Raw genomic sequence first — 12,822 nt, 5'->3', positions numbered from 1 at the left:
CATAACTCCCCCAAAAGACTGGTCAATGGTCAAAAATTACTGTTTGATGATAGTCTGAGAGGGGGGGGGGCCCAACTCTTTGATCTCTGGATATCTGCTATGACCCTCTGGAAAGTGTACTCTGGTTCTCTTTCCCCCTTAGTGAATGAAGGGTCCAAATCCAAGGGGTCAAACTCGGGAACATTGTCATCTTCAGAGGAAGTACCAGAGGAGGAAGATTTTGACGACTCAAACTTCCTTTCCTTCCTCATCACGTCAGGCAAAGAAAGAGAGATCTTCTTCCTAGAACTCCTATGCCTTGGAGGTGATCCACCTTCTTCTGAGGGAGGAACCTGAGGCAATCTTGATGTGCAAATGGGAGGCTTTCCTCTCCAAACCTACGGAGATGAGGTCATTTCCCCTAGTCGACCATGACGAGGATGATGACGCCCTCCTCCACCTAGTGAAGAGGCGGAGGAGTAATTCGCTTCCCATCGGAAACACTCGCCTCTCTGATGAAGGTGGTCGATCTCTCTCCAAGAGTGTAACATACTTTCTCAAATCGGCATGTTGGTTCCATCTGGAGTGAAGCTTGGAGAAGGGAATGGGGTTATCCTTGATATCCATCTCCTTGTGAAGGGATGCTTCAACTTGGGGACTTGTGTGCCCGTCTAACACCTGTCCCTTCCAAACAGGAGAGGGGGAAGAGTGAAGGAGCCTGAAGTCTGTTTCTTCTGACAAGGAATAAATTATTATTATTATTATTACTTGCTAGGTTACAACCCTAGTTGGAAAAGCAAGATGCTATAAGCCCAAGGGCCCAAGTAAGGAAAAAAATAATGAACAATATAAAATATATTAAGAACATTAACTACATTAAAATAGATCTTCCATTTATAAACTATAAACACTGAAAAAAGCATTAGGAAGAGAAATAAGATAGAAAAGTGGCCCGAATGTATCTTCAAGCAAGAGAATTCTACCGTAAGACAGTGAAGACCATGGTACAGAGACTATGGCACTATCAAAGATTAAAGAACAATGGTTGGATTTTGAAGTGTCCTCCTTCTAGAAGAGCTGCTTACCATAGCTAAAGAGTCACTTCTACCCTTACTAAGAGGAAAGTAGCCACTGTTGTCAAGCGTATAAGGAAAGAGGAAAATGTGGAAAGAATAGGCCAGACTATTTGGTGTATGTTTAGGTAAAGAAAAAAGGAGCCGTAACCAGAGAGATGGATCCTATGTATTACTCTCTGGCCAGTGAAACGACCCAAAAACTCTCTAGCGGTAGTCTCTCAACGGGTGGTTGGTTGGTGTCCTAGCCAACTTACTGCTTGTGCGTAAAGAAGCAATGGTGTGTCCTCCCTATAGCCCCGGGATCTCGGTCCGACATCTTGGGTAAGTGTGTGGGATGCGAGGTGTGTAAGGTTATTCGTTCTCCCTGAGGCACACAGAGGAAGAGAGGCTTCGAACCACATGGCTGTTTCAAAGAAAGAGAAACCCCTTCCTTTTGGCCATTACAACCTTGGGCGACTGAAGGAGGGCTGGCACCACGTAATGTCACAGAAACATGGCACCACATAATGTCACAGAAACATGGCACCACTTAATGTCACAGAAACAACTGAGGTTGAAGTCGTCCTTGTCCCCTTGGAGGGAAAAATGACCTCGAGTGCACTTACTCAAAGATCTCCAGATAAAAGAACCCTCCAACGTGACAGCCCTGATGAGATCCAGAAAAAAATTCGGAGCCTGGAGTACTAGACATACCACAAATGATAAGACCTAGGAAGGGAAACGGGGACCCGCCACTGCTGGAGACCCTCAGGTTACTTCCCATTGTTCATTGCAAGTGACCACGCAGGGATTATAAGTCCAACCTGCATTTTCCACTAGAGAAGGTAGGAGAAACCCACGTGTGGACCTTCAACCAATGGAAAGAGAGACAGGATCCGCTGAACCCACTGATGCCTTGGAGGGCAAATGGTCGGTGCCGGTTTAGTATGTGGCCTACCTGGCTTGTTAGGTTAGGTTACGTTATATTAGGTTAGGTTAACTTTCGTTAGGTTAGGTTAGGTTAGGCCACATACTAAAACAGATAGAATTTTGTAGGCCATATTCGAAAGGTAGGCCACATACTAAAGCGGCACCAAATGGTCTCATCGTTGTCTTCTTCCTTCTCCTGTTGTAGAGAACTCGTTGATCTTCCAGCCAGTCCTTACACTAAGGGCATGTGAACGTGAATGAACACTGCTGCCCATTACATTGAGCACAAGTCAAGTGGGGATTGATCTTTTGTCGATTCATAAAGGTACTCCAACCATCACATAGGATTGCACCATAGAACTCACCCAAAGCAGCAAAGTAACAAGGAAAATCCAAAATGAAGTGAAAGAAATGCACAAACAGGAAACAGAAACACAAGCAAAGGTCAGCTCAGGTCGTGGGAATTGGTAATTCAGTCAAGACCACAGATGGAAGTAGAATGGAGAGTCCACCATGTGGGAGAATGGTAAAGTCCCCCATCTTCCTCACAGTCCCTGTTCTCCACCACACAGGATGGGTTTTCATCTTCTAGCCAGGTCAGTGAAAACTACAGTACTCATTAAAAAGGATGAGGGTTTGTATTTGTGTCGGAAGAAATAAGTACTTTACGTCGACATAATACAGTACTGTACTGAATTCTAGTTAAAGTTTCCCATTAATCAAAGATAAAATAACAGAGATTATAAAACTATTATTCCTAGTTTTGATGTGTATTTTTTATATGAAGATAATGGTGAAAAAGAAATGCCCATTTAAGTTTACTGCCTTTTTTCATCACTGAACTGACCTATCAAAAATGAGGAACACAAGAACAGACATAATTCTTAAGATACATTAATAACAATTTCCTTCCAAGTATCTAAAGCCTTCAGTCTGTTGAGGGCAGAACTGTACTTGTCAGAGAAAAAAGTAAATTACATAATCCCTATTTGTAGCATATGGCCCCACTTTCACAGAATTCAGTGATAACATTAGTGTTATGGAAAACTTAAAAAAAATTGACAAAATTTAATTGGCTATACCTAATATACTAATATTTAAATGTAAAATATTAAAGCAGAAAAATGGAGTTTCAACCTATGCCTTAGTAATGGTTTAGTGACGTTAAAATCAGTGCATGAGGCAGAGGTTCAGACCTCTCAAATCTACCCCTTATGGAAGTAATTTGTTGGAATTCTTTTAAATTTGCCCAATACCAATATGATACAGACTCCAATTGCTGAAATATTACCTTGAATCTGGACTGTCTTTCATAACTCCGTGGAGTTATAGAGTACAAGTGAAAAAATTAATCTGTTGATATACATAATTTCTAGAAGCAGCAAAAACGACCAAAGTGGTATGTGCTCCTCCGCTCCAGCTCCACTAACAATAATGCCACCATTACAAAACAGTGAGAGAAATAAATATTGAAAGATAACCAAAATTATTACTACTTAGTACATTACTAGAAGAAAAAATTCAGCTAATAATTGGACATACGGTAATTAGAGCACTTTAATTTTTACAATGTCTGTATGTACGGTATTAACTTAAAATTATTCTCTGTATAAAACTTCAGTATTGCTTAACCTCTTATGATTCGGCTATAACTGGTTAATGGTTACGAAGAACACATACACACTAACTCGCAAACACTTAACACACACACACACACACACACACATAATATATATATATATATATATATATATATATATATATATATATATATATATATATATATATATATATATATATATATAATATTTGTATATTTCATCAAAATAAGGAAGTATGAAGTATATACTGCACGTGGATGATAAATGGAAATGTGCAGGATGAGAGGAATCAGTAAAGGTTGAAAAAAATTGTATTTCAAAGAAATAATCTTGATAAATAAAAAAAAAAGCACAACTTGAAAACGCTCTATATGAAGATATAAAACTCTGACAAGCTTCCACATTCCTATACCTAATTGTCTCGCACAGTTTAGTTGACACAAGACGATGGATGAAGTTGGGTAGCCATTAACAACGTCGGTATAAGTGTATGTGACATTAGTCAATATTTTATTTTACAAATTACTATAATCCCACAGGAAAGCTGATTACGAAATTTCCACCACCAAATACAACTGCCAAATAGATTTGTGGATTTTGTCTGCATAGGTTGCAGGGTGGCCATTCATCTTTGATGTGCATTGGAGGGGGGTGGGTTAGAATCCTTGACATGCAAAATGGACGAAAGCAGGCGGGAGCAAGGATGTAGTAGGAGGACGAAATGTTGGAACAGAGCTAAAGGTTGAAGGGACGCTGCAAAGACCCCTACAGTAATTCTTACTGAGTACTGCATTAGGTGTAATGATGTCACTACTCCCTTACAGGAGATATATATGATGTTGGCATGGCGGAAGATAATTTTGGGAAAAGGAAAATTTAGATAAAAAAAAAAAGTGAAAAGCATAATTCCGAATGCTTGATAAGAGACAAACCTAGAAAAAATGTTAAGCTGAATGGGGATTGAAAACTGCTTGGACAAAATTGGTTTTATATCAGTAAAATGCAACAATCAGTGCATAATAGAAAAGGTTGAGATTTGAAGGAAATTTTTGGCTGTTGTCAAATTTCTATAACCTCCTTTGTCACTTTTCATAAATAAATTGATAATCTAGTAGATAGGGCATGCTATTTAAGTAGTATTGCTAGACCCATCAGTATATTATGTGCCTTGAATAACATTGAAAAGATGGCTACAGTTGGCACCGACCGGCATTTTGGAGCACAAAACCAGAAAACACGATCAATATAGTGTGTGTGGAACCTTGTTGTACAATGGAATGCTCTCCGGGATACATCCTTAATTAAGGGGAATTCACACGGTCAGTATTAGTGTCTTTAAAATACCGTTATTATTTTGGTACTGTTAGTACACTAAACACACATTTCAATATCTATTAGCGTGAAGTGTCAGTACATTCAGTGACCTACATCGAGAAACTGTCGCTATTGCATTCTAATAAATTGGGAAATAAAGAGGAAGATGTATTGCTAGTAATTTGGCTTTCAAGTTAGAGACAACGGAAACGCAAAAAAGTAGGTCAAAGACTGGCTTGCAAAACATAAGAATTAATTACACTCACTGGAAACTCTTAGACGAGATAAAAACTACAGATATGGTTATAGTGACCAGGTGCCCCCCCCCCCCCACAGTCCCCCATTTCGAATTTGTTTCTCCGAAAATCACTGTGGGGTGGGGGTCGTACTAAAGTTCCCCTTCATGGAGTTTACACGTCGTGTGTCCCTTACAACATATAAAAATCGTAATTAATTTATAATTTTTCAAAGATTTTTTTTTTTTCGGAACCACTAGGGCTCCTGCAGCATTATAGCTACCCGTAGAATTGTGATCCCTTTTCCTTAACCAAATAAAAGAAAATTAAAACTACCGCACCATTTATATACATATGATACGACCAGTAATCCAGGTACTACGTATTTTGTTAGTATATCATTAACTAAGTAGCACTCAAAGCATAACAACTTTATGGCATCCAATTACAACAGATAAGATGCTCCGAGATTTAGAAGGGAAAGGGAATGATGTGGGGCATTTTTAAAAGTGTAGTTGAAGTATTTTACTAAACTTGTTTAGGATACTTGAATCAGTGGACCGGACCGTTTGAAAGCATGAAAAATTCGATTAGGTCCTTAATAAAATCATAGTGTCTCCAGTTCAATAAGTATCGAATTTTATTAAGGAAACAAAACCTGATTTTACATTGGATGACAATGAACTTTTTAGGTTACGTAAGTTAAGGAGTAGTTGACTCATAAAAAAGATACAAGAATGGAAAGACATTGATGCAGAAGCAGATAGGAAATGCGTAGAAATTTTCTCACTTTAGTGATAAAAATATTCCTTTCAAAACATTTTAAAACTTGAGTTTTGCCTGTGTCGAATTGGGTCCATTGCTCCTGCAAAGAGTATTAACTTGAATTAATAACTTTGGACATCAGAGAAAATTCACTTGTAACTAACTACACTGGGATCTGCACTAATAGTGAAATGTAATTTCGACTTCAGTTACAATGACTTTTGTGATTATCTTCAATCCTTAGAAAAATAAAATTAAGCCAGAAATACACTTAAGAGAAATGGTTTATATAAATGTTTGTCTAATATTCAGAGAATTATGCCTGTACATTTGCTTTTCATGTTATTAAAGCACATATTTTACTATTGAAAGTAACAATTGCACTGAATAAATGCTGTCTAAATTATGCTCTTTCATTTATCCAATTACTTGTCTATACTGTAGACATCTCAATGCATACTTTTCTGAAGAATAAACCTCATATTCTCTCTCTCTCTCTCTCTCTCTCTCTCTCTCTCTCTCTCTCTCTCTCTCTCTCTCTCTCTCTCTCTTATATATATTTATATATATATATATATATATATATATATATATATATATATATATATATATATATGTATACACACACACTCACACACATGTAAGATGCATATATGTAACCACAACAGCAGCTTGGATTGTACTGATGGGAATGGCAGTACAGCGAACATACCATTCGTAATATAAAGCAAGCCATTCACGATCTATTACTGAAGGAATTCCTTCAAACTTGGCAAAACTGGTCGTGAATGGGGTTGTTTGAGGCCTGTCAGTACAACTGTCAGTTACACTGATGAGAATCAAACTCTGCTCGATTTTGGAGGCGGGGCTAACGCGCACTGAAGGGAACATTGACCGTGAATGGCTACCAGTCAGCTAAGTTATCAGTGTGAACCGCATGGCCAGAGTGTGAGGAATGTTGGTGCAGAGATTTGAGTGAGGTTTAAGTAGTTAAGATGCCGGAAGATAGAGAATTTTGGGGCGAGTTTTTCAGTTATACAAAGAACAGCCATGCCTTTGGCAAATTAAGTCAAAACATTATCTGAATGCATATAAAAAAAACGAAGCGTATGGAAAATGAGCAGAAAAACATAAAGAAAAGTATCCTGATGCAACCAGACTTAGTGAAGAAAAAATCAACATCTACAGGAGTAATTTCAGGAAAGAAGCAAAAAAAAAAAAAAGTCGAAGATTCTATGCGGTCTGGAACTGGGGCAGATGATGTGTATACGCCAACTTCGACTTACTATGAAGATTTAATGTTTTAAGAAACACATTATTTGTTATTTATTTATTAAACAAAAAACAGTTACATGGTTGTAAATCCCTTCCCTGTAGCCAATCCTTACACCATTTTGATTTAGTCTTTCTTCGTTTCTTCAAAGTAGAATGCGCCGCAACAAGCCCTAATCCCTTCAACAATAACTCATTATCACAAAAAATAGAGGAAGCCATTTCGATTGTCTAATCACCTCGGTAGTCTATCCTACTATCCTACACTGATGAATGCACTGACCGTTAGTGGGCGTCCTAGTTCTGACACTGAAGGAATTCCTTCAGTAATTGCTGATCGTGAATGGGCTGCTTAAGGCCACCCCAAATACTAATGACTGGATTTTTAAGTCGGTTACCACCATTTTGTTGTACTGATGTTACTTCAGTAAGACCGAAACACCGTCAGTATTACTGACAGTACTCAAAATAATTACAGTTATACTGATCGTGTGTACGGCCCTTTATTCTCTAAGGTCTGGGAATGTTTAATAAGCTTTAGTATTTTAAACGTAAGAAGAAAATACAAACCATTCATTTGTGTAATAAAGAATGGCCTGGGGTATTAAGCAAGACTGCTGATCTTAGGAGTTTCAACCCTTTTAGACTGAACTATAGTAGTGGTCAATATTTTTTATAAAGCAGCAGGAGTAGAAGTGGGAGCAGCAGCTTAAGAAACTGCAGAAAACAGGTTTAGCATTAGTATTTATATAGATTGTGTCAAATGCACAAAGTAGCATTTGTAGCACTTTATTTTCTAGTTTAAAAAGAAAGCCGGGTTTAGATTGGTCAGGGCAATAAGCTTATCAGGAGGGGGGAAAAACAAAAATTTTCTGCAACAAATATGGTGGTTCCCGGGTCTGGGCCCCCCAAAAAATATTATACCAGGGTCTTGTGCCTGGGAACCAAACATTTAATATTATAAATACTACGACTGCCAAATTAATCAACCTCTCGAATCCCAAACTCACTTATTTGCTTTTACATTAAAACTTTTACACTTTAAAATGTTAATACACGAACTCTGAGACAGTTAAATAACTCCCAGACAGCAATATATAAAACACTGAATATCCAAAAGTCTTTTAAGTACACTCAAAACAAAATTGGGTCATTATTTTTACGAATAATCTTACTACGGTTCATTAACAGGATATGAGCTTATGCTTTTCTAAACAATGGTGATTGGAATAATACAATCTTTACAAAATAAATATATTCTATATAAATTACAACACTTTGAAAGAATTTACCCAAAAACAAACAATTCACTCGAAATATTAAGTCTGAACAAAACTTTTTACGACCTGAAAATATATAATTACTTGACTGTAAATATTAAATCTGAATAAACCTTAAGCTAAGAAAAGAAATAACACTTTTGAAAATAATACAATCATTTGTTTCACTTGAAATTAAATCTGAATACAATATTCAAGTATGACAATTAATGGAAAATAGATGACCAGATCACAATACAAATACCTAACATTCCTACAGGGCCGTTCACAAAAATTTTAAGTGAACTATTATAAGTACTCATTAAACACGATATATGCGGGTAAAGTGAGTCTAAGGATCAGTGAGTAAGTACTTGAAAGTCATCAGGAAGAAGACCCTCAAATGATAAAGAATCGTGGTGGTGGAATGAGGAGGTGCAAGAACTGGTAAAAACCAAGAAAGAAACTAAGAAGGCAGATCTATCAGGACAAGAGCAGGATAAAGAAAACTATAAACAAGCAAAGAAAGACGCAAGAAAAGCAGTAGCAAAGGCAAAGGCAGAGATATTAAATGAAGTCAATAAAGAGATGGAAACAGTGGGGCATTCAGTCAATAAATGCGTCACTGTTAAGGGTATCAAACAGTAATCGCAATATGGTTGGTGTTGGCCAGCAGAAACTTGTGTGTCATCTGACTGTGACCAATGCGGAGACGACAGAGTAGTCTCCCATTTTCAGGGCATCTCATTGTACCTCCAAGGGGATATAACAATCGCAATTTCTCTCATCTTATTTTCGGTTAAACTATCAAATGCTGTTGCCAATTGTTATAAATAGAATTCTTAATTATAGAGAATGGGATACCTTCTCGGTAGCAACTCGGCTGCAACACTCTTTGCCAGGGAATCTGCCTCTTCATTTCTACACACACCTACGTGTGCCGGAACCCAGCAAAATCGAGCTGTTATACCTTTTAGGCCAATAATTAAAAGCCACTCTAAAATCTTTAAAACTAAATGGTTACACCAATAAAATATTTACAAAAAGATATCTCTGGTAATTTCCATGGAGGTGTTGATGATATCTAAATGGAAGCACCTTACCTCTAACTATATCACGACTATTTTACCCGAAAGCCCTAAGGTTGAAGAGATTTTGGGAGCAACTCAAAGTATGACGAGTGCCTTACAAGGCTTGCAGTCTGAAAGGCTAAAGAGTTAGTGAGTCTTTGAAACCTAAACCAATGCCGAATAATGGATGACATTCAATAATGGTCTAGAGGTAACTCTCCAGCATCAACAAGGAGACTTGGGATAGGTGAGATTCTAAACGCTCCTGTGGACAGGCTGACACCAGCATGATGTACTGAATCCAATATCTTTAATCTGCTTGGGGTGGCTGAGGAGTATATTTCACACCCATAACTAATTTTGGAAAAAATTAAGGAATTGTATAATCTTGAAATAGCTTAACGGTCAGCCCCCATGATGTATGGGACAATACTTTTAAAAGATTCAGAGCCTCAAGACATTAAGCTTTCAACACCTTTTAATTGAGGAACCCATGTAAGCCTAGAATCGAAAATCAATCCTAAAAATTCAGCTTCACCTACACATGGGATCCGTTGACCTTTCATGTATATATCCGGATCTGGATGTAATCCCCAGATACGAGAGAAATGAACAATAGTAGTTTTGCTTGTTGAAAACTTTAACCCATTCATATCAGCCCACTGAATAATTTTGTCAATTGTGAGTTGTAATTTTCTCTCAACCATTGCCATTCTTGCTCCAGCAAATGATATGGAGAAATCATCCACAAATAATGTGGAGAGAACATCCTGGGGAATGAATGAGGATATCCCATTAATCACTAGTGCAAACAGGGTTACACTCACCACACTACCCTGAGGAACTCCTTCTTATTGACATTTACTCTCTGATAGAGTTTCCCCCACTCTCACTTGAAAAACTCTGAAAAAAATGACTGAATAAGTATTGGTAGTTTTCCTCTTAATCCCAATTCATGAATGTTTTTAAGTATACCATATCTCCATGTAGTATCATATACCTTTTCAAGGTAAAAAAAGCTGTCACATAGTGCTGTTTGGAAGCAAAGTCTTCACAAAGAGAGGACTCGAGTCATATCAACACATCAGTCGTTGAGTGTATTTTTCTGAATCCACACTGAATAGGTGATAAAATGCTCTTCTTTTCAAGGTACCACATCAGTCTTGCATTGACCATCTTCTCCATGATTTTACATGACCAAGATGTCAATGCAATTGGCCGATAATTTTCTACTAAAAACTTGTCCTCACGGGTTTTAAAAATGGCTAGTTCCCAAACACTTAGATAACTATGATCATGTCATATTCTTATATTAATGCTTAAAATAAATAACTTGGTATTAAAAGGTACATGTTTAATCATTGCACATGGTATTCCATCAGGTCCAGGGGCTATATTGTTACAATTAGCAAGTGCGGAATCAAATTTTCTTTCAGTAAAAGGAGAATTATACGACTCTTCCCTTCCTGTTGTGAAATTCAACATTTTCTTTTCTTCAATCCTCCTATACTGGTGACCAGGAGGTGCTTCACACTTGCATGATACATTTGAAAAATGATCAGCCAGGGCATTGCTAACATCATTTGCTTCAGCTACATACTGACCGTTCCCCTTCAACACTGGTGGTGGATTTGGGCTAAATTTGCCTGCAATCTTTTTTATTTTCCTCCATACAGATGATGGTGGTGTTCTACTGTTAATGGAGGAAACAAAAGACACCCAAGACTGGCGTCTAGTTTCTTTCATGGCACGATGGAACTGTGCTCTACACTTTTTGTATGTTATAAAATTTTTCTCAGTGCGGCCTTTCCGCAATCTAGTCAAGAGATTTTCTGGTGGTTCTGTGCAAGTCAGTTAATTCTGAAGACCATCACGGGACTGGTCATCGTTTGAATAATCGCGTGGTTTTGTGAATCTAATTGATTCCTACTGTATGGAGAGTTCCATTCAGTAGGTCTATGGCATCATCAATACTTTCAAACTGTTCTGCACTCCCCTCGATTTCACTTAGCTCACGAAATTTAACACAATCCGCCTTGTCAAGATTCCATCGTGGTGATCTTTGTAAAGGTGAACCCTTGTTGGTGTTTATAATGATTGGTGCATGACCACTAGTATGCCAACCATCTAATGTCCTCCAATCGAAATCAAGAAGGCAGTTAGAGCATGCAATAGAAAGGTCAATGCATGACAAGGTACCTGTCTGAACACGGAAGTGGGTGGGCTCTCCTGTATTAAGGAGTCCCGACATCCTCATTCTTCATAAATGACGAGACAATATTGCCCCTTGTGTTTGCCAAAACCTCATGCCATAGAGGATGTCTACCATTCATATCTCCCAGTAAGAGAAAGAGTTGACGGAGTTGTTGAATGACTTCTACTAAATCATCATATAAATATTATCATTTGGAGGTAAGTACAGAGAGCACATTGTATATTTTCTCCCTATATCAATTTATACAACCACTGCCTGCAGTGGTGTACGAATAGACAAAGGTATTTGGGGAACATCTCGACGAATGTACATGAGACTTTCGCCATGCCTCCCTGCTTGTTGATTATATGGTGTTCTATAGCTCACATACTCTCGAGGACTAGGAGTGTTAGCGTCAAGCTTACTTTCTTGTACACATACAATTATGGGGGAATTGTCATGAATTAGGAGCTTAAGTTCTTCATATTTGGCCCTTAAACCCTGACAATTCCATTGCAAAATGGAAGTGAAAACGATGGATTATTTCTGGAAAACATCTTGGATGAGGTCTTCCCATTAGCAGCTTTTAATCCAACATTATTAGCTGTAGGTTTCTTCAGAGATGGTCTTGATATGTAGGCTCTCCTGTGAGAGACTGTTCCACCAACCGGTGGACTCCTCGTACCACCACACTATGGTTACAATCTTTGTCGCGCAGTATCCTGACCAGTGTTCGCTCACTCTAGTCTATTGATGCTAACATACCTTCATAAATATATGGATTAAAGGTATCCATGCCGTTTGGGTTTGTCCTTTTCGTCGTGTGAACGTTGGCTGGTTTATTTTCCTCTCCGTCCTTTCTCGATTGCTTTTCGTCTTCGCATTAAGTGACGTCGAATTGGGAAGTGTGGGGGGCCGGGCAAAGGCGTCAGAGTTACCAAGTACTGCTCTCGAACGTGTACTCCCACAACACCAGACAGTTCTCTCAGTCAGCTAGCTCCGCCCATCCTTTGTCCCCGAAATAAAGAAAAAGATAACATCCTATCACTAGGTTTTTTCACGAATTTTTCAAAGTACATGGCTGGTAAGTATTCTTTCGCAAACATGACGCAATACCTCATAAAAATATAAAAGAACATTGCATAAA

At 38.1% G+C, this 12,822-nt stretch overlaps 2 protein-coding genes across 11 annotated transcripts in view; one reads left to right on the top strand and one right to left on the bottom strand.

Moving 5' to 3' along the window:
• The window catches only part of Eip74EF (Ecdysone-induced protein E74), a 400,337-nt gene that overhangs the window by 44,188 nt on the left and 343,327 nt on the right, over positions 1-12,822 (top strand). The gene's annotated exons all lie outside the window — the stretch shown is intronic.
• LOC137616459 (U7 snRNA-associated Sm-like protein LSm11) overlaps positions 1-12,822 on the bottom strand; it is a 288,656-nt gene that overhangs the window by 65,280 nt on the left and 210,554 nt on the right. The window lies entirely within an intron of this gene.

The sequence above is a fragment of the Palaemon carinicauda genome, chromosome 22 (assembly GCF_036898095.1).
Source record: "Palaemon carinicauda isolate YSFRI2023 chromosome 22, ASM3689809v2, whole genome shotgun sequence".
NCBI lineage: Eukaryota > Metazoa > Arthropoda > Malacostraca > Decapoda > Palaemonidae > Palaemon > Palaemon carinicauda.
This window is presented reverse-complemented; position numbering and strand designations above follow the sequence as displayed.